The following is a 27,338-nucleotide window of genomic DNA, read 5'->3' on the forward strand; positions in this document are numbered from 1 at the left end:
GTCAAGGTGGAGAAACAGCAATATCAAGTCTATAGTAGTGAAAGTGAACAGCGAATTAGATATTTATTTCACTCCTTCGATTACCATGTTCTTATCTCCAGACGATTTTATTCAGCTTATGGGAGGATTTTCGAGCTGGAGGGGTTTGATCAAGCCTTCACTAACACATCCACTACACCGGTGGGTCATAGAGCTGAATAAAATCGTCAGCTTGTGGCTAGAAGAAGAAACTGGTCATCCTACTGAAGGGGGTTAATCCTCCCCTGATCGCCCCTCTCTAGTGTTTTATTCTCGCTAACGCAGGACTATTTCATTCAGCTGAGTAAGTCACAGGACCCCCCATGCTATAAAAAAAAAAAAAAAAAAAAAAAAATTCAGGACGATGACACCCGTTTTTATCAAAGGGTTAAATATCTCCCAAAAAGAATAAAGCAAATCGAATTAAGTTAAATAAATAAATACATCAAAACAGAGTTAAATATCTAATCAAAATGAATGTTATGTATTCTTCCTTAACCCTCTCAGTACGACCAGTGAATGTAACAAACTGGTAGTAGTGAAATTAAAAAAAAAAAAAATGAAAGGAAAAAGAAAACGTAGAGAGTCCAGGAGGAAGAACTAAAAGAATCGACGCAATAAGAGCACCTCTCTCTCTCCGCATACCCACCTGTCAACACACCCTCACACACACACACCATCCCCTCCCCAAACACTAGCCCCATCCTCCTCCCTCCAACTCACACACACACACACACTTTCCCAACTTTTTTTTTCTCTCTCTTACGAGCCTAATTCAGCGAGTCACTGAGGCAAGGGGTTACGCAAAATTAATCTACGCCACTCCCGGGATACGCAAATATGTCCTGCCAATCCAATTTCACGGGCTATCGAGGCGTATTTGCTTCCTCCCTGGCCTTAAACAAAGTGTGAAATCCGGTCCACGCACGGGTCTGAGTCTCCCAGTGGCTTTGAAACCCGGAAGTGGCTGGGGTGGAGAGAGAGGGGGGTGATAAGGGAGGTGGAAAGGGGAGGTGGTGGTGGTGGTGGTCGTGGAAGTGGAGTGGTCAGCAGGAGGTAGGGAGAAATGGCAAGAGAATGGGAGTGGAAGGAATGGGAGATAAATGTGGAGGCAGGGGAAGAGGATGGGGTGGGGAAGGGGGAGGGGTGGTGATAGTGATGGGGAGGTGGAGTGGTTTGGAGGAAAGGTAGATAGGTAGGTACAGTATAATAAGGGGGCGGCAGAGGTATGAGTCTCCGAGCGGCCATAGAACTAAGATATGCTTGAACAGATGGATGGGCTGTGTTGGGGATAGAGGAGAGGTTGAGGAGGGAAGTTCAGGCCACGACCCAGGTAAAACAATTTATGCATGAACCTCTTTTAAAAGTCCTGTTGACCATCATTACCTGTGCCTTGGCCCTTTTCCGGCAGGTGGGCATTACGCCTTACACGGTCCAACAGGTGCAAATTAGGTGGGCTACTTAGCTTTGAGCCATGCAGGGTGGTCCGTAAATAGCGCTCCACTAGACACTCACTTGGCGCTACGATATACGTTGTGGGGAAGGCTCAGTCTACTTGTCTGGGCGGGAGTGTGGCAGTGGGAATAGGAAATGAATAAATGATGCAGGTTAGATATTACTTACGCTGACTGAGCAGCTTTCCTCACCCCCCAACACAAGAGAAATCGCCCAACGGAGTGGGCTTCAGCAGGTGATCAGGCATGGCATTTATGTTGGACTAAAACTGCAATCTTTCCGTCCCGAATGCTCAGGTGTAGCAATAGAATAACAATGGAAAATGATGCCAGTCACAAAGCAGTCCTATGGCAAGTACGGTATATACAGTACAACCGTAATACTGTCACATTTGGCCACAAAACCAAGTAAAACAAGTGAATGAAGAATTGGCCTGCAATACAAAGTCCCCGACCGGATGATAATCATACGTATGTACTGTGTACTGTACACAATGTGGGTATGATAGCAATATGTATGTAAGGCTGTTAAGTATGACAGTACCCGACCTTGTTTGAGCCCCAAGTGTGACCTTGACCTTGGGAGATGATGGCTGCTTGTTGTGCAAGACATACCATCAAGGTATGGCGAACAACTGTGTGAAGTTATATCAAAATCTCTCCATGCATGTGGAAGTTACAAAGCGGACACGACACTGTGGACGGACTGACGGACGTACTGACGGAACCGCGCAAACCCCGACCGGTTTGGCCGGACTAATAGCGGGATGTCAAAGTAAGAGAAATGCGGCTGATGAAGTTTTGGTCGCACACCGCTCAAAAGGTAAAACTCAGGTAGGATCCTTCAGTTCTGACCTTACACCTTTCGACAAGAGTGAAACAAGTAGGCTAATTAAGTTTTGGCCTTATACAGTTCGCCAGGTGAGTCTGGTAACTAGGCCTATTTCAAATCTAAGGATTACACAGTTCAACAGACGTGTGTGTGTGTGTGTGTGTGTGTGTGTGTGTGTGTGTACAACCCATACAACGAACCGAATAGGTGTGGGAGCTACATCAGACACACACACACACACACTAATAGTCTATACACACGCACTACTGGTTTAGTCCCTCTTTACTGGCTGGTCGTTACACCCAGTCGGTCATACACATACACACCACCTCTGAAACCCACGTCAACACACACACACACACACACACACACATACACACACATACACACACACACACATACACACACACACACACACACACACACACACAATATAAGCATACTTGAGGGTCAAACGAGTAAAAAATGCAATGCTTTCCATCACAATTTCAATACAGCTAAAAAATGTGCCTGGAAGCCTTTTAGTTCCAATTAATACCCTTCGTTATATCCGGTTCTCGATTTTCTTCTCGCTCTCTATATTTTTAAGTTATATGTGATCTGTTCTCTCTCTCTCTCTCTCTCTCTCTATCTGTTTTCTAGCTAGATGTAATGATCCGTTTCCCAGCAAAGCAATATCCTCTCTCTCTCTCTCTCTCTCTAATAAGGTGCCACAGCAGGTATTTCCCCGTTATTTACTGCCCACTACCGTGCTTCTCCAGCATTAGTAATACTTCCTCGTGGTCTCTCTCTCTCCACTACCCCTTCATACATCACTCCAACCTCGAATTAATGTCGTGGTTTTATTTTATGACTGGGTTTGCTGGGGTTGGTGTTTGTCTGTTTGCTGCTCCGTCTGTGTGTTGCTCTCTCTCTCTCTCTCTCTCTCTCTCTCTCTCTCTCTCTCTCTCTCTCTCGTGTGTGTAAACGTCTCCAGAAGCAAGTATAAATGTGTCCCCGTGTTTGTCCGCGTGAGTGTGTTTGCAGAAGCGCGTGTTTGCGTGAGCACCTCGTTTTACCTGCCTGGAAATATTCATGCAATGACTCACCTGGGGACTGCATGTTTCTGCCAATCCTCGGGACCCTGGTGCGAATCCATACAGCGGCGGCCATTTAAGAGGGTGAAGTAGTATGTCTTTTCGTGTGTTATCTTAAGTTCCCACCCCGTTAAAATTCCATCAGTGACACATACAGCCTCGTTAACTCACCAATAAAGCTTCCCCAGTACGGTATTCCTACTTGCAATTCTCGCGCTTCATTCCATTTATATATTTATTTACTTATTTTTGTAGCCTATGCCCGTGGTAAGTCACTTCTCCGGTCGCATAAATCTGTGTGTCCCGGATTTGCGGACCTGCTGCCCTTCATTACGAGAGGTCAATCATCATCATCATCACCACTTCCACCACCACCACTACCGCCGCCACCATCATCATCATCACCACCACTACCAGCATATCATATTACATCATATCATAACACATATATCTCGCATCATCATCATCATCATCCCAAGCTGAATAATATCATGTGGAGAAGACAAGAATACTGCAAAAGAAAACGTACATGTGGCTCATAACACGATACACACGCATGCCAATTCTATGTAAACCTGTCCACAATGTGGCTTAGAGATATGTGGCGTGTGCGTGCAGGTGCTGTGTGCGTGTAGGAGTTATGTGCGTGTAAGACTGTGCGCTTGTGGATATTCTGGTCAGGCAGACATACATAGAGGAATGTGTGTGTGTGTGTGTGTGTGTGTGTGTGTGTGTGTGTGTGTGTGTGTGTGTGTGTGTGTGTGTGTGTGTGTGTGTGTGGTTTACCTTTGTCCTGCCCCAACCAGACGATTTTACCTAGGTCCACCGAGACTTTAAGAACTGGAGGGGTTAAATAAAGCCTTCATTTCTCTCCACTACTAGGGTGCATAAAGTCGCATGATAAGAGCAAGAACAAATAAATAAATAAATAAAACAATAAAAAAACAATAATATGGTAACTAATAATAATAATAATAAATAATAATAATAATAGAAGGAATTAATGCAACCTAGCATCATCTAACAATCACAGGCGAGCGGTTGTCATGTCTTGCAATGTCGGGTTTATTTTTTGGCGTTATTTCCGCGTCTTTGGTGGATGTGGATTTTTCTGATGAGTATCAAGCGTGGCTATTCAAGGCTACAAGCGAAGCAGTCCGTGTTAGTCCTTATAACTACCGTATCTATCTATCAATCTATCTATCTATATCTATCTATCTAGTTTCTATCCGTCTACCTACATACCTACCCCCACCTACCTACCAGGCTACCTCCCAGCCTGCCTCTCTCTCTCTCTCTCTCTCTGTTTTCTAGCTAAATGTAATTATCCGCTTCCCAGCAAAGCAATATCGTCTGTCTGTCTCTGTCTGTCTGTCTGTCTGTCTGTCTCTCTCTCTCATATACACACCACATAATCATCACATGCACATGCACCTGGAAGTCATTAAGAAAACAAACAGTAATTCCTTCGGTACACAAAACACTACCAGTTTCAGTAGCTTCAGTTAGGCTCTACGAATCTGTCCTGACTCTTGATGTGGCGCTCTAGAATTACGCCTACTAGACTCTGCGGCCCGTGAGGCTCGATATATAGGAATGAGGAGAGTCCCGGATGTGGCGTTGGCGGAATTCGAGAGTGGATATAACTGAGAAAAGGGTAATAAACTGCTCCCCCATGATCCGGGCTCTCTCTCTCTCTCTCTCTCTCTCTCTCTCTCTCTCTCTCTCTCGGGCGGGAGGGAGGGAAGGAGCGAGGGAATGAGGGACGGAGTGGGAGGGAGAAGAAGGGAAAGGGAGGAATGGGTGACGGAAAAGGCAAAGTGGAGAAAGAAGAAGAAAAAGAGGAAGGAGGAGGAGGTGGTGTGTGTGTGTGTGTGTGTGTGTGTGTGTGTGTGTGTGTGTGTGTGTGTGTGTGTGTGTGTGTGTGTGTGTGTGTGTGTGAGAGAGAGAGAGAGAGAGAGAGAGAGAGAGAGAGAGAGAGGAGGAGGGAGAGGAGCCAGGGGAGGAGGAAGTGGTGTTATGGTAAGCGAGAAATGTTTATGTAAGAGAGAGCAAAGAGGGGGAGGAAAGAAAAAACAAACAGGAAATACAAAACAGAGGAAAAACCAAGGGGAGAGAGAGAGAGAGAGAGAGAGAGAGAGAGGACTGACTGAATGATACTTAGACAGATATAGACCAAACAGATGGAGAGACAGAGAGATCTAAGCATATAACCAGATACACATAAGACAGATGGATAGAAAAGTAAATGGTGAGCTACGCAAGGGAAGTGCACACACACACACACACACACACACACACACACACACACACACACACACACACACACACACACACAACCAGAACTATAAAACATCCAGGTACGAAAGATCTGATAAAAAAAAAATGTTGAGAGAAAGAGACTGTCCTCGGTTCGAGATGAGTAAAAGACGACCTTGCATGCTAAATTGATAAATAATGGCTGGACAGACAGATAGAAAGACAGACAGGCACACAGGATAGGTATAAAAACACCTGAACAGACGGAGACAAACAGTAACAGAGGCATACGGAGAGAGACATTTAATAACACACCGTAGACAGAGACAGACAAAGAGGTTGACAAAGACAGAGAGACACTGAGACATGCAGACAGACAGACAAATAAAAACACCCCGACTAATACCAGTTCTGCATGAGATAGCCATAACGTGTATTCAAGACGGATGGTGGGTATCAGAGCGAAAATGGTGTCCTATGAAGAATGACTGATGGATCTTGGGGAACGGGCTATTTAAAGTATGCCCACATTAAAAAATAAATTAATTGAACGCAGATGAAAGGCAGACGAAAGTGGCAGAAGGTAATAATAATAATAATAATAATAATAATAATAATAATAATAATCTTATGAGAATGAATGCCAAACCAGATTCAACATTTCAGGGTCACTAAAAAAAAAAAAAAATACTAGATGACAGAAAAATGCGATAAAAAAATGTCAACAGATAGAGTGTCCTCGATTGGCCATGAGTTAAGCCGGCCTTGCATGCCACACAGGTAACAAGACAGACAGACAGACAGGCAGACAGACACGCAGGTAGGGCAATAAACGAACATACAGATACTCAGAGACGGACAGATCGATAGTTAGAAACATAGACAGAGAGGTCGGTAGATCAATAAATACACATCGATAGCCTGACGGATACTTATAGACAAACAATTCGATAGACAGACAGACAGACAGACAGACAGATAGATAGACAGACAGACAGATAGATAGATAGACAGACAGATAGATACACAGATACATACTGACAGGCATATAAACAGATGGACAGACATGCACATAAACAGAGAAAAGGTTAGATATTTAGATGTAAACATAGCCATAAACATTACTACATGACACTACCACAAAGCATATATGTACAGTAAAAGAATGTCAGACTATACAAATATTCACGGCCAACAAAAAGTACAGGTATGAAAAAAACGTGATAAAAAGGAGACAGGAAAGAGGAAAAAACAATTAAAAAGAGGTAGAAAGATACGTAAAAAAAATTACGATAAAAAGGACAGAAAGGAATGAAAGGGCGATAAACTGGAATATTAGAAAGGTATGAGAGAAAAATGCAATAAAAGAGACAAAGTAATGAAAAAAAATGCAGAAGAGGAGGTAAAAGATAAGTAAAAATAAACGATAAAGAGGGGTGACTTAAAAATTGTCCTCGGGTGGGCATGAGTTACACGGCCTTGCATGCCTCCCCTCCCACCTCACGCCACAACTGCCACGTATTCGGCCTCCAGGGGGTCAAGGACAAAAAGGAGGAGGGAGGGGAGGGGATAGAAGATACGAAAAGAGAGGCTGGATGGGTGGGGTGGAGTGGGGTGAGATGATGTGAGTTGTAAGGTAAGGTAAGGTAATCCAAGGTAAGTAAGGTAAGGTAAGGTCAGGTAAGGCAGGGTAAGGTACGGTGAGGTGAGGTAAGGTAAGGTAAGGTTAGGCAAGGCAGGGTGATAGAAGGTGAGGCAAGACAAGAATGTGTAAGGTTAAGTTAAGCAAGATAAGGAAAGGAAAGAGGAGGGGGAAAGGAGGAGAAGGGAAGGTGAAGAAAAGTAACTGAAAAGACTGGGGAGAAGAATGGAGGGGAAGGGGAAAAGCGAAGAGAGAAACAGAAAAAATAAGGGAGAGATAAAAGAAGTCACGAGTGAAGAAGAATGAAGGACACAAGGGAGAGGAGGGGAAAGGGAGAGAAGGATGAAATATGTGATTACCAAGAAATGATGACGCGGGGGAGTAGAGGTAAAGGAGGAGGGGAGGAAGGAGAAAGAAGAGAGGAAAGGGGGGGGGGAGAAAAGTCGATAAAATGGTGTCAATACTAGAGGAAAAGAAGGAATGAAATAGTTGTGGAAGTGAAGGAGAGAGAGGAAGGAGAGAAGGAAGCACGAAGAAAGGCAGACATAAGAAATGGAATGAGTATTTAAGAATGAAAAAGTAAAAGGGTGTTAAAGAGAAGCAGTAACTATGAGAAGAGAAGAGGCAAGAACGAAAAGAAGGCCACGGCATTGACACGCACCATAAACAAAAGAGAAAACCATCAGAAAGTAAACACCTCCCGCTCTCTTAAACCTGGAAGTGAATAAAACACAAGATAGTACAAAAAACAGAAAACAAAAATAAGAAACAGAATAAGTATTATAACACGAAGAAATGGGCATAAAAAATACTACATAATTTTAAAACAATGTTTCTGATGATGAATATTGAGAAAAACAAAAAAAAAAAAAAAATTTCAGCACCACGACGTCGACGAGATTTTATTCTTGCTATCACCTGAAGGATTATTTTGACACCTGACGAACTACTTTGACACCTGAAGTAGTAATGGGGTTAAAAACATCTTCAAGTAACCCTTCACCACCACCACCACCACCACCAACAACAACGTCTTATTTCACTGTTCTTGATGTGGACGAGGGATTTTCTTCACCTTGGAATACGGCCTCTCGTAGTGACGGGGTAAAGATATACAAAAGAAACTGCTCTGGTACTCACGATACCCAAATACACGGAGTTTCTGCTTCGCCTCTCTCACTCACCTGTTGATGAAAGAGACAAGGTTTATGGGGGTAGAGAAAACATGAAATATACGTAACTGATTTTCTGTGTGTGTGTGTGTGTGTGTGTGTGTGTACTCATGTGAAGTAGTGCGTGCTTTGGTAGTGCAAACATGCGGGTGTGTTAATGTGTAGAACCCTGGGAAGGTATGTAGGACTGCAGGTGAAAGTGTGTGTGTGTGTGTGTGTGTGTGTGTGTGTGTGTGTGTGTGTGTGTGTGTGTGTGTGTGTGTGTGTGTGTGTGTGTGTGTGTGTGTGTGTGTGTGTGTGTGTGTGTGTGTGTGTGTGTGTGTGTGTGTGTGTGTGTGCGTGTGTGTGTGTGTGTGTGTGTGTGTGTGTAAGGATATACAGGTGTGAATAATAGGTCTGAATACATATGCGTCAATAAACAGGTCTGAATATACAAGCGTCAATAAACAGGTGGCTATACAGGTGTTAATGGGAGAGGGGTGTATCACATGAGGAGTCTCGTTACTGCCTAGCACGTGCACTGCAGCTGGTGATATGATGACCCGTGGGAGGATGACAAGTCGATGTTCCTGCCTCAAGTTGGCGAGGTAGACAGGCAGGTAGGAAGGATGCAGCAGGTAGGGGAGATAAGAAGGTAGGGCGGTGGGCAGGAGGAATGAGAAGAGTAATATGTAGAGGCAGGAGAAGGGGGAGTAAAGTAGGAGGAAGGTAGTGGGAGTGTTGATATAACGAGAACATCATTGAGAAGGTAAAGAAAGAGGGAGACGACAGGTAAGGGTGAGGTGCTTAGAGGTGCAGATGAGATAGAGGGAGGAAGGAGGAGTGAAAGACAGAGACAAGGGAGATAAGAGATTATTTCCTTAACACTCACATGCCACTGGGGTAATCAAAATGAACCTAGATGCACAGAAGAACGCATAACAAAGATACATGCACTTTAAATTAAGCATTTTTCTTGTCTTCACTGACGTCTAAATGCACCCACCCAAACCCACACCCACCCAACCACACACACTATCAAACAGGACACTTCTACACATGCAAATTTTATACAACTAAAATCCTTGATACGACCTCTCTCTCTCTCTCTCTCTCTCTCTCTCTCTCTCTCTCGACCAGGTAGCTAACACTCGACATGCCTACACGGTTATCGAGTATGAGAGGCGGGGAGTGTTAAGTGTTAGGATTACTACCTGTGTGATAAGGCTCTTCATACCTCAAGTATCTGTACACTCCCATACCTCTCTCTCTCTCTCACTCTCTCTCTCTCTCTCTCTCTCTCTCTCTCTCTCTCACACACACACACACACAATCTCCTGTCTTCCTCTATCCAACGTATTCCCGGCCTATTTACTCATGAGACAGCTTGTTCTCACGCCAGACACTCCATTTTCCCCTAAGCTCAGGAGACACGCTCACTCTCACACGCTGGCTTGTCTTCTCGTCGGGATGGGGGATTTCGTAAAACTTCTTTCTGAGCAATTTATTTTGTCTGTTGCACTTTGATATCGTCTTGCATGTTACCTAAGCAAATTCTGGTGATATTACGAAGATATGAAGTACAGCAATCTCTCTCTTTCTCTCTCTCTCTCTCTTACACACACACACACACACACACACACACACTCGTATGTAACCAAATCGTTCCTTCTCAATCTCTGGGAACTCAAGCAACCACTTCAACCACAGAAAGTATTATTTATTTATTTTAAGTTCTGGAGAGACTGTTCAAAAGAGGGTAACGTAGCCTGCAACTCGAAAAATATACCTAAAGTTAACTAAAACAAACAAAAAAAGTATATATAGAAAGTAGTGTAAAGAAATAAATCACACAAGAACATCAACATGAGAGAGAGAGAGAGAGAGAGAGAGAGAGAGAGAGAGAGAGAGAGAGAGACAGACAGACAGACAGAGAATAATAATAATAATAATAATAATAATAATAATAATAATAATAAGTATAACAATAATAATAATAATAATAATAATTATAATAACAATAATAATAATAATAATAATAATAACCGTATTCAAATGTTTAACTTAGGCAACAGAAGCAGTTCTCAAACCCACAAACTTCATGGATTTCCAATAATTAGTAGCTGGTTCAAAAGAGGTGGCCTCAGGGAAAAGGAAAATTAAATCTGTCAATATACGTAATGGCCTTTTTGGGGCGATTTATTTCCTCGAATCATTAACCTCTTCACTACGATGCGATTTCGAATTTTGAGTAAAGAAATATTTGAAATCCAGGGAGGTCCGATAGCGCTCCATTCTCAACTCCCTGGCGGTACCTTGTGTGTTCAGGGGACGGCTCAGTCTGCTGGTGTGGGGTGGCAGAAGGAGTGCCAGATGATCCACTAGTGCAGGGGAGATACGGATAACAATGAGCCGTCCCCACAACACGAGAGGTTACGAAATCATTTATTCTCAAATTAAAAAGTCTGGAGGAAAAAACAACTACATCCGCATTAAAACCAGAAGGTATTAAAGTATTACGACAATTTTCAATTTATTTTTCTCCAATAAAAAATAAAAAATGGACTTGGCAATTAATCAACAAAACCTAGAAGCAGAAAACAAACTGAAGGACCAAAAATTAATATTAATGTAAAGACAGTAAGAGATTAGGAAGCATTTTAGAATATTTCAGAGTCAATCCGTTTTCCCACAACAGACTAAAGATCATCTCATACGTGGCTCATAACATTCTCAGGCAGTTTGGTTAGTGCTGAAGAGGACGTGTGTGTGTGTGTGTGTGTGTGTGTGTGTGTGTGTGTGTGTGTGTGTGTGTGTGTGTGTGTGTGTGTGTGTGTGTGTGAGAGAGAGAGAGAGAGAGAGAGAGAGAGAGAGAGAAAGAGAGAGAGAGAGAGGGGGGGGTAAGCAAAAAAGAGCTGGGATTTGAGGTGATTTTCTTAGCCTATTTATCAGTATGGCTTTTTGTCACGTTATCTTTCGTGCTGGTGCTTACGGGGGGGGGGAGAGAGAGAGAGAGAGAGAGAGTGTGTGTGTGTGTGTTTGTGTGTGTGTGTGTGTGTTTGTGTGTGTGTGTGTGTGTGTGTGTGTGTGTTACGTGAGGGAGAGAGAGTTAAGTGAGGTGGAGGGGGGAATTACCTGGGGAAAGGAAGGAGGGCTATGTGAGGTAATAAGAGGGTTGGAGTGAGGAGGGGGTGGGGGGTGGCGTAAGGTATGAAGGAGGGGGAATTGAGTGGAGAAACAGGGATGGGTGGGGGGAGAGGTAGGCAGGTTGGTGGTCATGGAGGTACGGAGGAATTGAGGAAGGAAAGAGGAAGGTAGGTAGTCAAGGAGCTAAGGAGGTTTTGAGGTTGTAAAGAGTTAAGTAGGTAGGTGGTTCAGGAGGTAAGGAGAGGTTGAGGGAAGGAGGGGGCAAGGAGGGGGTGAGGTAAGAGGGGTTGTGGTAAGGAGAGGTTGAAGTAAGGAAAGGCAGAGGTAGGGAAAAGTTGTTGTAAGAGGGGTTGAGGTAAGGAGAAGTTGAGGTAAGGAGAGGTTGAGGTAAGAAGGGTAAAGGTTAGAGGGGTTGAGCTAAGGGAGCCTAGTGACTTTGCTGATCACTCCTGGGCTCTTTATTTATGACTTTTTATCTCTGTTCATTTACTTATTTATCTGATTTATTTATGATACAAACATCCGACTTTCTTAAGCTCTAGGGAAACCGTTTGTAAGGAAGGGGTTAATACTGTCATTTATTTTCCTTTATAAATCAATGAAACTTATAAAAATCATATACATATGTTACCCAGTCACATGAAGAAATAAATTGGTAATACAAAGGTGTCAAGGAACCTATTTAGTTTGCAGTATATAAATGCTTAAGGTAAGGAGCATGGGGAGTGGGGAGAAAATGTAAGAAGTAAAATAGACAGTGAGTAAAGGAAGAGATTATAAAACGGACTACGAAGCAACAGGCGAAGGAATGCAATAAAGGCTGAAACAAATAGGAAACAGAAGCAAAAGGGAGAACTAAATTAAGACGACAGTAATGGAAGTGAGAACGAATGGAGAAAGAGGCGAAAGGAAGACATGAGTAAAGTATGGCAATATAAGCGAATGTGAAGCAACAGGGAAACGAAATGAAGGAATAGGCTGAAAAAACAACAAAGTGAAAGCATGAAGGAGTAAAAGGTGAAGAGGAGAGAATAAGGGGGAAGTGAGGATGAAGAAACTGTAAATAACTTGGGGATAAGGAAAGAGGAAGAGGCAAATGAGAAGGTACGTGAGGGTGGACGGGCAATGGAAGGGTGAGGAGGGAGGGAAAGGAGGTAAGTTGAAAGGAGGGAAAGAAGGTAAGCAGGAAGGAGGAAATGAAGGTCAGTAGGAAGGAGGGACAGGAGGTAAGTAGGAAGGAGAGAATGAATGTTACATAGGAAGGAGGGAGGGAATGTCGAGGGGTGAGGAAGGAGGGAATGGAGGTAAGTAGAAAGACCTTGAGGGCAAATGGGTGTGAGAATTGGCGGTGTGGGGTTCCCAGAAGTTAGGTGAGGTACGTGAGGTTTTGAAGGGGAGGGAGGGAGGGGAAAGGGGAAAGAAGGGAAAGGAAGGTGAGGGAGGGAAGGAATATGAGAGAGGAAAGGGGTGAAGGGTAGGGAAGGAAAGAAGGAAAGGAATGGGATGAAAGGGAGAGATGGAATGAAGGAGAAGGAAGGAATGAGGGAGAGGGAAAAGATGAAAGGGAAAAAAGAGGAAGGGGATGATGGGGAGGGAAGGAATGAGGGGAGTGATGGTATGGGAGGGAGGGAAGAAATGAGAAGTTGAAAGACGACAGATGAGACATGGAGAAAAGAGTTGGAAGGGAAAGCACGAGGAGGAGGAGGAGGAGGAGGTGGGAAGAAATCAGCGATAGGAAAATGTACGACTGCTGGGAACATTTAGGAAGGAGGATTGGGCACAGGTGAGTGGAGGGGAGGGAAGGGGAGTGGACGTGGGGGAAGGAAGGGAGGGGAAGGGGAAGTGGTAGTGGGGGAAGGAAGGGAGGGGAAGGGGAAGTGGTAGTGGGGGAAGGAAGGGAGGGGAAGGGGAAGTGGTAGTGGGGGAAGGAAGGGAGGGGGTGTTAATCTGTCGTGGCTGTGTGGTATAGGAATGGTTATTACTAACAAAAACTATTCTACCAGTTAGAGACAAGGACGGAAAAGCAGGGAGGGAAGGGGGTGGGTGGGAATGGGGGAGGAACAGAGGGAGGGAGGGAGGGCGGAAGGGGGGATGGGAGTGGGTGGTGGGGTGGGGAGGGGTATATTTAAGCAAGGCTGTATGATAATGGAAAGTTGGGTTATGATGATGGGGAACCAGTGATGGATGGCTGGGTACGAGGGGTGGGGAACGACAGGGTGAGGGGTGGGGAACGACAGGATGAGGGGAGGGAGAGGGAAGAGGGGTGAGAGGGTGAGGGGATGGAGGATGGGGGTAGGGAGTGAGGTGTAATTAGGATGAAAAAAGTATGAGGGCGGGGAAGTAAAGGGAGAGAGTAGGGGTGGGGGATGGGGTGGGAGGTGTAAGGAAGAAGTGATAAGTGATTATGACGTGAAGGGAGAGGGAGAAAGGAGTGAGGGAGGTCAGGGAGGGGAAAAGAGGGTAGGGAGTGAGGGGGGAGTAAGGGAAGAGAAGGAGGAGTGAGGGGAGAGACGGAGAAGTGAGGGAAGGAAAGGGGAAACGAGAGAAGAATGAGGGGAATGAAATCTGATTATGAGGTGCGGGGAGAGGGTGGGTGGGGGTGGTGAGGGGAAAAGGGGGAGAGGGTGAGGGTGGGAGAGAATGGGTGGGTTTGCGTGAGGGGAGGGAATGAGGGGAAGTAAAAGTGAGATTAGTGGGTGAGGGAGGTAAAGCAGATTGTATTGATCAGCACACCACCCGTAAAGAAAATGGAACGAGGTTATACGTGAGAGGGAGCACAACTGGTTATCCACTAAGCATGAGAGCACTATACTACTACTACTACTGTTACAATTATCATTATTATTAGTAGTAGTATTAAGAGGAGGAGGAGGAAGAGGAGGAGGAATGAGGGAAGAAGGAGGAGGGGGGGGAGGAGGAAGAAGCAATATGCACTAAAAATACTTTAATACTCAATAAAAAACTTTCTATCCGCCATTAACCCCTTCAATCCAACGACGCATTTATTATTATTTTCGGTCTACTTTCCATCGATTTTAACTCAGGAAAGGACCCTCGTGCTGAAGGGGTTGATGAAGGCTGTATATAACTCCCACCCCCATTCGAAAAGTTTATGTTGATGTTGAATGAAATCGTCTGCATAGTAGAAAATAAAATATAAAATGTGCAATCGAAGTGAAAGGGTTAAAGGAGGAATTAATACGGGGATGATGATGATGATGATGATGATGATGACGAAAATGACGATGAAGACGACGACGACAACGATGATGATGATGTCAGACAAACAACCTTCCCTGTAACTACCCGCACTTTGACGGGCTATTCAACCAGCTTTAATCACCATGGAAACTAATAAAAAATACATTGTCCTTTCCATAAAACACGCCCTGAATTACGACAGTTTGGGCACATTAGCCAAAAAAGAAAAGGAAAAAGAAAAAAGAAGAAAACGGGGGGGGGGGGTGATGGATCCGCCCCCCGTAGCCATCATTACACGTTAAGTAAGGCCAACTAATTAACCAAAATAATTAAAGAAAAGGTTAATATGCTAAAAATAATTCCACCATTGAGATGTTTAAAAATAAATCGTCAACTTATAGACAAAATAGTGTTAAGTTCCTGTGCTGAAAGGGTTGAGAAATTTTAACCTCTTTCTTACGTCTCTCAGAAGCTGAATAAAATCGTCTTGCCAGGATTAAGAATATATTAGACATCCTCGGTATGACAGGGCTGAGAGATGTTACTTTTTGCACTTGTATATTCTGGGGTTTGCTAATTCTCTCTCTCTCTCTCTCTTTCCAATCATTACAAAGAACAGACTTACATTAAACTTAGTTGCATTTGTGTGTGTGTGTGTGTGTGTGTGTGTGTGTGTGTGTGTGTGCGTGCGCGAGCGCACCGTTCCCTTCATATCTCTTATCCTCTACTCATGATAAAACTTCATGATTACTGAAACTGTGCTCGTACTGATGGGGTAAATGCCACAGCTAAGCCAACCATATCAGTCTCTCTGAAGTTAAATACATCACCTGAAAAAAATATACATAAATATAAATAAATAAGTAAATAAATAAATAAATAAAGTCACCACAGGGCAGAAATTTATCTCGAAATATTTCTCTAAACCTCAATAAATCCACCTGAGTTAAAATAAAAATCAAAAAATATATATCACTGGTGCTGAAAAAGTTATATTACCATTATTTTTAATTTACAGCCAACTTCCCTCAATGATACGGTTTTAGACGTAGATTAGAAGTGAAAGTTATTTTTTTATTTTCAAACATTTTTTTTTTTACTTTTTTTCTGCCTGAGTTTGGTTGATGAAATTAATGGCTGATTTTCTTTGCGTAATTTTTGTTGTTGCTAAATGTGATTACGTTGTCCCTAAATCTATTGTTATTTCTGTGGAGAGGTGTGGTTTTCGGGTCATTTTTTACTCCCTCCCTCCCTTCCTTCATTTACTTCTCTCCTCCACTTTCACTTCCTTCCAACTCCCTTTGCTTCCTTCTTCATATTTTCCTTCCCTGAATTTTTAGTTCCTTCCTTCCTTCCTCTCTCTCTCTTTCTCTCTCTCTCATGATTTCTTTTGATTTATTCCGCCTTCCATCTTCAGTCCTCTTGCATATTTTCTCCCCTTCGCCTCTATATGCACCCTTCAAGCTTTCTTTCTTCGTTTTCCTTCCCTCACCTCCAGATATTTTCCCCTATCCTTCCTCCTTCTTCCTCTTCACAGTCCACATTTCTATCCTATCTTCCCTCCTCCCTCTTCCTCCCCAATCTTTCAGAATTCTTCCTAACCAACCTTTTATCCGTCCTCTCTTCCCTATCTCCTACAATTTCTTCCCATTCTACCTTTCCTCCTTCCTTCCTCCTTCACTTCCTCTCATAATGTCCTGAGAGAGAGTGCGATGTATTACCGAGTACCACACACTTCTTCCTTTCTTCCTTCCTCTCCTTCCATCCATCCATCCTTCCTCATTCACCTCTTCCCACCCTCTATCAATTTCTATTCAATATTTCATCCTCCCTCCATATCCCTGTTCTCTCTCTCTCTCTCTCTCTCTCTCTCTCTCTCTATTTACCTGTTATAATAATCATTCCCACCTTCGTTCCCTCTTTCCTCTCTCTCTCTATCCCTTCTCCCTCACAAGCAAAGAGAGAGAGAGAGAGAGAGAGAGAGACAGACAGACAGACAGAGACAGAGAGTGTGTGTGTGTGTGTGTGTGTGTGTGTGTGTGTGTGTGTGTGTGTGTGTGTGTGTGTGGAGGCATCGAGAGTTCCCCCACACCTCAGCGGCACCTGCATTAAGGAAATTAAACGAGACCAGGTATGAATGGATCGCAAGAGACTGTCACACCGTACGCCATCTTTTTCTTTATCATGCACATGGGGGGAAAGAAGGTGAATCTCTCTCTCTCTCTCTCTCTCTCTCTCTCTGAATATGTGTGTGTGTGTGTGTGTGTGTGTGTGTGTGTGTGTGTGTGTGTGTGTGTGTGTGTGTGTGTGTGTGTGTCTCTCTCTCTCTCTCTCTCTCTCTCTCTCTGAACGTGTGTGTGTGTGTGTGTGTGTGTGTCTCTCTCTCTCTCTGAATGTGTGTGTGTGTGTGTGTGTGTGTGTGTGTGTGTGTGTGTGTGTGTGTGTGTGTGTGTGTCTCTTGTGTGTGTGTGTGTGTGTGTGTGTGTGTGTGTCTCTCTCTCTGAATTGTGTGTGTGTGTGTGTGTGTGTGTGTGTGTGTGAAGAAAAAATGAAAAAAGACGAGGCAAAACAAACAGGCAACCACTGCGGTAAGGACACTGCAAAAATATATAAAAATAATGGCACAAAACACCGTAATTCTCAAAAATCTTCTTATAAGTCTAAGTCCACCACAATACTTAAACATTAAAAAACACGCTTTCACATAATACATTTTAAAAAGCAAGCGTAGGCACACACACACACACACACACACACACACACACATACACACGAATCCTTTCACTGTGCTGTCTTTTCTTTTGTCATCTTTTATCTTAACAAAAGACGATTTTATATTTAGCTAAGAAAAATGCCCCAGATTATAAGAAGGATTAATTATGACTATTAACCCCCTAGAGTTAGAAGGAAAAAAAAAGACAATCCTTAGGTAGTAAGTAGTATGAGAGATTTCTTAACACATTTCTTAGCGACTTATTTGGCCCATTTATTAAACTTCACTTTCTCTTTTCTTGGCTGTAACTCTAATAACGTCTTAGTTTGCTTCAGTAAGGTAGAAGATGGTATGAAGACGCAACAGGCAAGATAAGTCGCTAAAGAAGAGGCGCTACGAACTAAAAGATCAGAAATATGGTTACAAATCTGAATAAAAATAATCATAATGCAACAAAATAAAAATGAATATAAAAAAGATGAAGACGAATGTTAAATCCCCAAATCCCAAACAAAACCCAGCTCAGGGGACATAAACCCGGGGTGCTGGAGATGTCTGAGTGGAGGTGTTTGTATTAAAAAAAAAAAAAAAAAAGTGGTTAGGGGGTTACGTGGGGGGTATTTTTTCTGTGTGTGTGTGTGTGTGTGTGTGTGTGTAGTAGTGTGGGTGGGAGGTTTTGCGTGGGGGCTGTGTGGGAGTGAGATGGGGAGCTAGGGAGTGCACTGTGGCACTGGGGTGGCGGTGGGTGTGTAGGAAGTATAGTGGGGATGCTGTGGGGTGGGGGTGTTATGGGGGAGAGATTAGAAATTGGGGAAACACGAAGAGGTGTGGGGGGGAAGAGACTGCGGGGGGGGGGGGGTGTTCATATGATGCGAGTCTAGGGGGTGTAATCAGGGTAGGGGGGAGTGTGTTGTGGGGGCTGAAGGGCGCAGCGGGGAGGGGGAGGGTGTAACGGGGCGGGAGGAGGGGGATGCAGCAGGGAGGGGAGGGCGGAGGGGGGATGGTGTTAGAAGAGCCCCCAGTGTAATGAGGTTAAGAAGCGTTAACAAAAATGGATGGAAAAGAGGAGACATGGCGGTGCAACAGGCTGAAGGGGAAGCGAAAGGGGGTAGGTGGGGAGAAGGGGAGGGGGGAGGATGGAGTGGATGGAAGGGGAAAGATGGGGAGAATGAAGGAGTTGGGGAGAAGAAGGTGGGAGGACGGGGTGGAGGGGAGGGGAGAAGGTAGGGGAATGGAGAGGAAAGTAGGGGGAGGTGGGGGATGCTGAGGGTCAAGGTGAGGAGGATGGGGGAGGAGAGGAGGGAGGGAAGGTGGGAGGAAGAGGGAGGAGAGGAGGTTGGGAGGAAGAGGATGGAAAGGAGGGAAAAATGAGAGGAAGAGGAAGAAAAGGAGAGGGAAAAATGAGAGGAAGAGGAAGAAAAGGAGAGGGAAAAATGAGAGGAAGAGGAAGAAAAGGAGAGGGAAAAATGAGAGGAAGGGAGAGGAGGGGAGGGGGAAGGAGGGAGAAAGGGTGGAGGCGAGGAGGATGGGAAGAGAAGGAAGGCGGGAAACGAGGAAGGGAACGGAAGGGAACGGAAGGGAGATGAACTAGGGGAAAGAGTGAGCTGATCAATAATAACACAATGCACAAGATTTTTAACAGTGCCAAATGATGAACCGTATTCTGGCTGACACAGGAGACTCTGTAACAAAATAATTCACTAAAGAACAGGAGTTACAAATCTTCCTAAGCTGACGAGATGACGACTCTTTCCTGCTGAACCCAAGTCACGAGTATGCAAATCCCGACCACGTCACCCAGAAGTCGTAACTTGAAACTATTAACATCATTTTTACCACCCACCCACCCTCCCACCCACACACACACACACACATATATCCACACACACAAAGCTTTCTCACACACATTCCTTCCAACAAATCAAATCAGCTTCACAAACTAAGCACTAAAACCCGCCGCCCATTACTCGGAAAACAGTTAGCCTGGAACCACACTTCCCGTGGCACAGACGCTGAGCAATTAGCGATTTCAACGTGATGCAAATGAGGATATCAGACACAAAGGCTTCTGTGGCTGTTAACAAGCTTCCTGTTCTGCCACTATCGTCATCATTATGTGGACCATATCTCCCACTAATTCGAAGACACTGTATCATCATCACCATTATCTGAACCCTATGTTTCAGTAAGTAATTCTAAAACATTTTATCATTAATAATAAATCAACAGCATCATCATTTATATTACCTGACCCTTATGTCCCACTAATTAATTCTAACACGTTTCATTATCATTAATCATAAAAATAATAACATTAATATTAATAATAATAACCACCATCATCAGAACGACACTTCTCACTAAATTCCCGACATTTTTTCATCATCGTCGTCATCACCACCACCACCACCAGCATCACCACCAGCACCGCCGCCACCACCACCACAATCATCATCATCATCAACCTAACTCTGCAACACACACGAGCGGGACACTTCCATGCAATAACTGCACGATTTGCAACACGACCCAAATTAATTACAGCGGTACCAGCAAGGTCTAGTCTTGGCCGTAACCAGAGGCGTTGTGGCTGCAGCGAGGTCTTGAGGATGATTAGAGTAAATCTTGTAATACTAATTTGGTGGGGGAAACGAGTGGGGGGAGGGGAAGAGGGGGGGATGGAGAGGGGATAGAGGCGGAGTATGGAGGTGGGACAGAGATGGGGGATGGAGGAGGGACAGAGTAGGGGGATGGAGGAGAGGGACAGAGAAGGGATGGAGGAGAGGGATGGAGGAGCGAAAGAGAAGGTGAGTGTAATAGCAAAAGGTGAGGGGAGGTGAGGAAGGAAGAAAATGATAAGGAAGAAATTAGAATGGAAGGGAAGGTGGAGGGAATGAGGGGGCTTGGGAGAGGTGAAAGAGGAGTACCGTACAAAGGAGTACAAAGGGAAACAAACAACAACAGACCTTATGGTCCTTTCGAGGCTGCTTGTTACGAAGTATACTATGACTACGAGATCTAATTCTACATGCTGAAGGATAAGGATAGTAGAGCAAGAAGGCTCCCCCCGCCTCTAAACCCTCCAGTTAATACTGGCAGGAAAAAGAGAGAAAAACCACAATGCACCATGGGAAAACTGACACGAAAATTTCATTGGAAAGACTGAAAAGGAAAAATTAAATTCTATAATACTTTATCTATATGCTACCAGTCTGAAGGAGGAAGGAGCGATGAGATAGGAGGAGGGAACAGCCTATAGGGAAGAAGGAAGAGGGAAGACGGGGGGAGGAGTGGGTAGGATTCTTTTGAATGAAGGAGGAGGAGGAGGAAAAGAAAGTGGAATTATGGAAAAAATGGAGGAAATATGAAGAGAGAAGTTTAACGGAAGCAGGATAAGGAAGAAAAAGTGAAGAAGGGATGAAAGAAAAAAGATGGAAAAAACGAGTATATAGAAAGGTGGACGGAAGGAAGTAAAAACTGTGGGTCGAGTAGGAAGGGGAATGGAGGAAGCTTGCAGGGAGGTGAAGGAGAAAAAGAGAGGATGGAGGGAAGGAGGAAGAGCCGCTGGAGGAAATGAGGAGGCGTAAATGGTGGGAAGGAGAAGTATAAAGAGTGGGATGAGTAGTAGGATAATGGAGGGGGCTTGGGAGAGGTGAAGTAGGAGAAGTTTAATGAGAAGGAGGAAAGGGATGAAAAGGAAGGCGGGAGGGAAGGGAGTGGGAAAGAAAATATGATGATGATGATGATTATTATTATTATTACTATTATCATCATTATTATTATTATTATTATAATGAATGCAGCAGGTGGAGCAAGAAAGTGAGCGCACTGTTAGCTGCTGGAGGCAATCCTTGCTCACCTGAAGCATCGAAAGGAAAGAAACGGAGAGGGGATGTGGAAGAGAAAGAAAAACCAGAAGTCGTGAAGCTGACAGAAAAAAATGAAGCTGCAACTGTATATGACGATCTTATGTGTTTTAAAGTTTGGTCGTATATATGATCTTGTAAACGTTTAAATCTAAAAAAAAACATCTGACAGCAATAATAATCAATATAAAGCTCTGTGCAACACCAACGATAAACAAGAGCAAGACAGATAAATTATAAACATCTAGATGAATCGTAACAAACTAAGAGCCACGAAAGCAATTAATGTCATGACGGATTAAAAACATATTGGCCTTCAACCTAAACAGCTGAACACTGTCTGCAGCACAAACCTCTTCATCCAGAGGGTACCAATGCGTACTGTGTTAGGAAGGATGCACCGCTGAAACTGGCTGCTGCAAGACCTAACCAGCTGGAAAGCTAGCGGATGCACCGATGACGACAGACGTACATGTGGTCATAGAACGTTCACGCTGCAGAGATAGACGGCAATGCATAGGGTGGGCAGCGTTAGGTCGGATCGTGTACAGCATACTCAAACTACTTACAGCACGACGATTCTCAAGATTACACGACATTTCACCACTGCACAGAAACTTTACTGTGTGAAAAACTTTGTCGATCTGATAATGTGCGACCTGCGGATGACGCCCGCATTGGTGCACAGTATTCAAGGGGTGAGAGGATGAAACAGCGAAAGCAATTAGCAGAAAAAGAGCATCAGCGAAGACCTTATATGCACTTCTCAGTATTCCAAGCTTACGAGACGCAGAAGATACCAAATAACGGATATGTCTTTCGAAGGTGAGTTTCAATTCAAATTTAATCTCCAAAATATCAAGTTTTAGGCACTGCCAGAATTGATCCATCCAGGAGTAGGGGTTCGTGGAGCAAGAATCGAGTTCGAAAACGCGAAAGTTAGTAGTTTTGCCTTCGATGGTTTGATATTCATGCTCCACTCATGCACCACTTGAAATGAGACCCAAATCTTTAATGACGGACCGGCAGACAGATGGACGTGACTGAGCCGATGGGATAGCAGCAACCAATGTAGCACTGTTGGCGTAACAAGAGAGCTTGTTGTTAGTTAGCTGAAGCAGATCGCTGGTGCAGATGATAAAGAGTGACGGTCCAAGAACGCTGCCTTGAGGAACGCCTGTATGAACATCACGCCAGCTGCTGCAACACCCATTACCGCAAACACGATGCTTACGACCCCTCGAAAACTGGGTCAATATGGACAGAAATGGACCACTAGCGCCGCTGTCACACAGTTTCCACAGCAAACCTTCATAGTTCACACGATTAAGAGCAGCAGAGAAGCCCAGTTGTACGATCTTGGCCCCAGAACCAGGGTCAAGGGCCGACTACAGGGCGTGAGAAATCGTAAGCAAAGCCTCAGCAGTGCTCAGATTCTTCCAATACGCCAGCATATTTAAAGGAAGCAAACCAGAACATTCCAGAAACTTCGACAGACGAGGAGAAAGGAGACATTCGAAAACCTTTGACGGAATGGGCGTAATGGTGATTGGCCGATACACTGCGACGTACGAAGACGACCAGTGATGTCAGCCACTCGCCAACAAGACGGAAGAGAAGCAGAACGCACGAGAATCCTGAATACTGCACTCAGTGTGGGAGCCAAGACTCTGAACGTTTCCATGAAGAAGAAAGGGAGGATGTCTTAAGGGTCAGCTCTACCGTGACAGTCCACCTCATTCAGCTGCCTCTCAACTTCCTTAGATCAGAAAGCAACAAGGAAGGAGGAGAAAAGAATAACGAAGGAAGGCATGGGAAAGGAAAATGAGGAGAAAAGGAAAGGTTTAAGAAAGATTAGAGAGGGAGGGGAGGAAATAAAAATATAATGAAGAAGATTTCAATGAAGGGAGGTACAGGGAGGAAGAAAGGGAAGAGGGGAGAGATATGAAGTGGAGAGAAGGATGGAGGGAAGGAGGGTTGTTGAGAGTGGGAGAACTGGGAAGGGGAATGCTGGAGTATTGAGAGAGGTGGAGTTTGACTGTAATGGTCTAACGGAAGTAAGAGGAGGGAGTGAAGGGAAGGAGAGAAGAGAAGAAGGAGGGAAGAGAGAATGAAGGAAGAGAGAACGCAGAAAAAGAGAAGACGGGAAGGGGGAAGGAGGGAAGGAGGGAAAGAAGGAAGGAAGGGAGAGTGAGCGAAGAGAGGGAGTAGGGATAGGGAGAAATAGGGGATGGTGTAAGGGGAAAAAAAAAGGGGGAAACAAGAAAGGAGGAAAGATGGAGGAAAATGCATCTGTAAGAGAGAGATGAGGCAAAATGGACACAGGAGATGAAAATATTGGAAGAAGTGGACATGAAGCAAATGAGTTAAAAGGAAGAAATGGTGGAAGGAATGATAAAATGCAGGAGAGAGAGAGAGAGAGAGAGAGAGAGAGAGAGAGGAAAAGAGAAAAGAGGAAAGGAGAGGAGAGAATGAAAATAAGAGAAAACAGAACACGCTAGAAAGACAAAAGGCGAAAAGAGAAGACAGAAGAGCTAAGAGAGGAGAGGAGGAGGAGTAATCCAATAGAGAGAGATCGGGAATGAGAGAAAAACATGACGTGTGTGCCGAAGGAAGGAGGAGGAGGAGGAGGAGGAGGAGGAGGAGGAGGAGGAGGAGGAGGAAGAGGAGGAGGAGGAGAAGGAGGAGGAGGAAAGCATATGAAAAAGAGCATACACGTCAGAAAAGAGAATAAAGGCGAAGGAAATAGAAGACGAGAAAGCAAGAAATAAGATGAAAAGTGAGAACGAGTGACGCCATAGGAAACAAGAAACGGAGAAGCAAAAGAAAGGAAAGAAAATAAAGAAAAAGAAAAGGATCCTAGGAAGCGAGAGGAGGATGGCAAAAAGAGAGAAGAGATAGCATAAAAAGAGGGAAAAAAAGAGTAAAGGGGATTCTTGGAGGCGAAAGAAGATGAATGCAAGAAAATCAAAAGGGAAAAAGAGTAAGGGTCTCTGAAAGCGACGAGAGAGGAAGAAACAAGAAGGAAAGAAAGAGGGGAAAAAGAAGGCAGGGAAGAGGGTCCTTGGAGGTGAGGTGAAGAAGGATGAGCTTAATGGAGGTAGAATGAAGGAGGGAGGAAGGAGAAGCAGGAGCAGCAGGAGGAGGAGGAGAGAAGGCTAAGTGGAGAGAAACTAAAAGCAGTGGAGAAAAACATAAGGGAAAAAGAAGGGAGCTTGTGAGAGAGAGGAGATAAGAGATAGCGAAAATGGGAGATGAGAGATAAAAGATAGGAGAGAAGATAAGCGGGTCCAAATAAAGAAAAACAGGAAAAAGGCTTCGTGGAGGGAAGTAAAGGCACTGGAGGAAAATAAAAGAGGAAAAGAGAGCAGGTTGTGAGAGACGGGAGGTAATGGAGAGTGTGTGGGGGGGGGGGGAGATTCTGAATGGCGAGAGAGGGGTTGATATATAAAGAAAAAACTGGTAAAGATGATTAAATAGTAATAAAAGGTGAGAAGAAAGAACGAGAGGACGACTTGAGGAAAGGGAAGAGGATGAGAGAGAGGAGGAGAGGGAAAGATAAGAGTGTGGGAGAGAGACCCGGAAGGAGGGAGATGAAGAAGGGAAAAGAAGGAGAAAGGAAGGGACAGAGATCAAAGGGACTAAAAAGGAGAGAGAGAGAGAGAGAGAGAGAGAGAGAGAGAGAGAGAGAGAGAGAGAGAGAGAGAGAGAGAGAGAGAGAGAGAGAGAGAGGGGTCAACCGAAACTGACAGAGGTAACAAATTTCTTTAAGTACACTGTGCAAAAACATCAAACTGATTATATTTTCATTGCTAATTTCCTACGAAGGGTAATTAGGGCTTGTGATACCCAGCAAGCATGGTCCCAGTCACAGTGTAGAGACTCCCGAACAGAAACTAACACAGATTTACTAAAAGAAAAAAAAAAAATGAAAAAAGAAGTGAATTTTATGGATGGCGTTTCTAACTGTGTTTTGCCTTTGGAATACAAGATTACTTTTAACGAAGAACTAACCTACAAATGTTCCACACCTCACCTGATCACAGAGAGGCATACCTGTGGGAATTTCCTAACACCCCCTCCGTAGCTATTAAGTCTGCATACCCGTAGTACTGACCTTCCAAAAATAATTACGGCTAATAAACTGGTATAGGAAGGAATGTTGATGATGAATGTATTTTACCGCAATAAAGAATAATAAAATATCCTTATCTGCACGAAAGAAGTTAGTCCAAAACAGTATAAGAATAAAAAGTACTGAAAAAATACTCTAAAATATTTCTAAAATCAAGGAAAAATGTTCGTCCACAAAAAAAAATCCAGTTAAAAATCATGTGTGTGTGTGTGTGTGTGTGTGTGTGTGTGTGTGTGTGTGTGTGTGTGTGTGTGTGAGAGAGAGAGAGAGAGAGAGAGAGAGACATGAGCATCGGATAACGAGTAAGAGAAGGCTGAGAGGAGGGGGACGGAGCAAAGGCTACTTCTTAATTTCACAGCCATTGCAATTTCAAGGAGAGGCATCGGATAGAGGAGCAATAACCAATAACTGCAAAATGTGAGTGTGTGTGTGTGTGTGTGTGTGTGTGTGTGTGTGTGTGTGTGTGTGTGTGTGTGTGTGTGTGTGTGTGTGTGTGTGTGAGAGAGAGAGAGAGAGAGAGAGAGAGAGAGAGAGACAGAGTCAAAGGGCGCCACTCAACTACGACTCTGCAGCGCATTCTCGCTTGTACAGGGATTCCGTAACACCTCTTCCGTAGCGATTTACTCTCTGGTTGGAAGGGCTAGATCAGTAGGGAGTACACCGAATCCATCCAGGTGAAAAAGTCTCAGGTGAATATAATCGTCTGGAGGTGAAAAATAAAAAGAAAGAAAATTACGCCCTCTGCCTAATGAAAAATAAAATAAATATATATATAAAAATGACACGCTCTATCTATAGCTATTAATAAAACCTCAAAAACAAAAGAACAAAATCTCAACAGTGACTTCTTTCCCACGAGAGGTCAAAGTACAGTAATCTCCTGGACCACAACCAAATTCAATTAATCCTGCCTACAATTTCTCCCCCTCAGCAAGACCCCTTCCAACACACCTCGGCCAGAGACTCCTGACAGGCCAAACGGGAGGGGTAACTGGAGAAGATTACCTCTGTCCCTCCACCCTCGCCCCCGGTCCAAAGCGCGGTCATCTTCCTGCAGGTGAGGTGGCAACGGGATCTCTCTCTCTCTCTCTCTCTCTCTCTCTCTCTCTCTCTCTCTCTCTCTCTCTCTCTCTTTCATTGCGGGTGAGTGAGTACGGTATATTTAGGTACAGTTACTAGTGAATAGCTCTTTAAGCAAGGGTATTTGTGGATGAGTATGCTAATTAACCCCGTCATTATAAAAACTATAATAATAATAATGAAAATAATAAATACCGGTAATAACAATAATATAAAGAAAACTGTATGTAATTTCTGTTTCTCTGTTACGAAATAAAAGAACCAAAAATTGTGAGAACGATAAACTTAGAGATAAAATGAAATTGGACAGAAAAAATCATGATCTTCTCTCAACCGTAATCGCGTCAGTTAAATTAAGACGCAACAGAGATGAAGAAGCTAAGAATCCGTCAAGCCGTTTTTAAGAAGATTGAGGAGAAAGACATGAGAAAATGTTTAATTTACCTGCAAGACCTACGAAGGGCTGGACGTGACTCTGTGTAAAGGATGCCACCTGTTTCACTTCGATCGCACGACTGGTAACAAACTGGCATAGATATAAGGCTGACTGTACAGTATTCAGAACTCTTCATCCTGTGTTTCAGAAATTATGTGCAACAAGAGTAATGATATTTATACTGAATAGAATTTTTCTAGAACTTTACCATGGAGATAATAAATACATAAAGTGACTCAAAGTGCTGTGGCTTCATACTTACGATTTTTGCAATACGGTGAAGGAATAACACGACTTACCTGCAAAAACAAGACATAATCAATGAAAT

This window comes from Coenobita brevimanus, chromosome 6 (assembly GCF_032717465.1).
Source record: "Coenobita brevimanus isolate Jiangsu-jjx chromosome 6, ASM3271746v2, whole genome shotgun sequence".
In the NCBI taxonomy this organism is placed as follows: domain Eukaryota; kingdom Metazoa; phylum Arthropoda; class Malacostraca; order Decapoda; family Coenobitidae; genus Coenobita; species Coenobita brevimanus.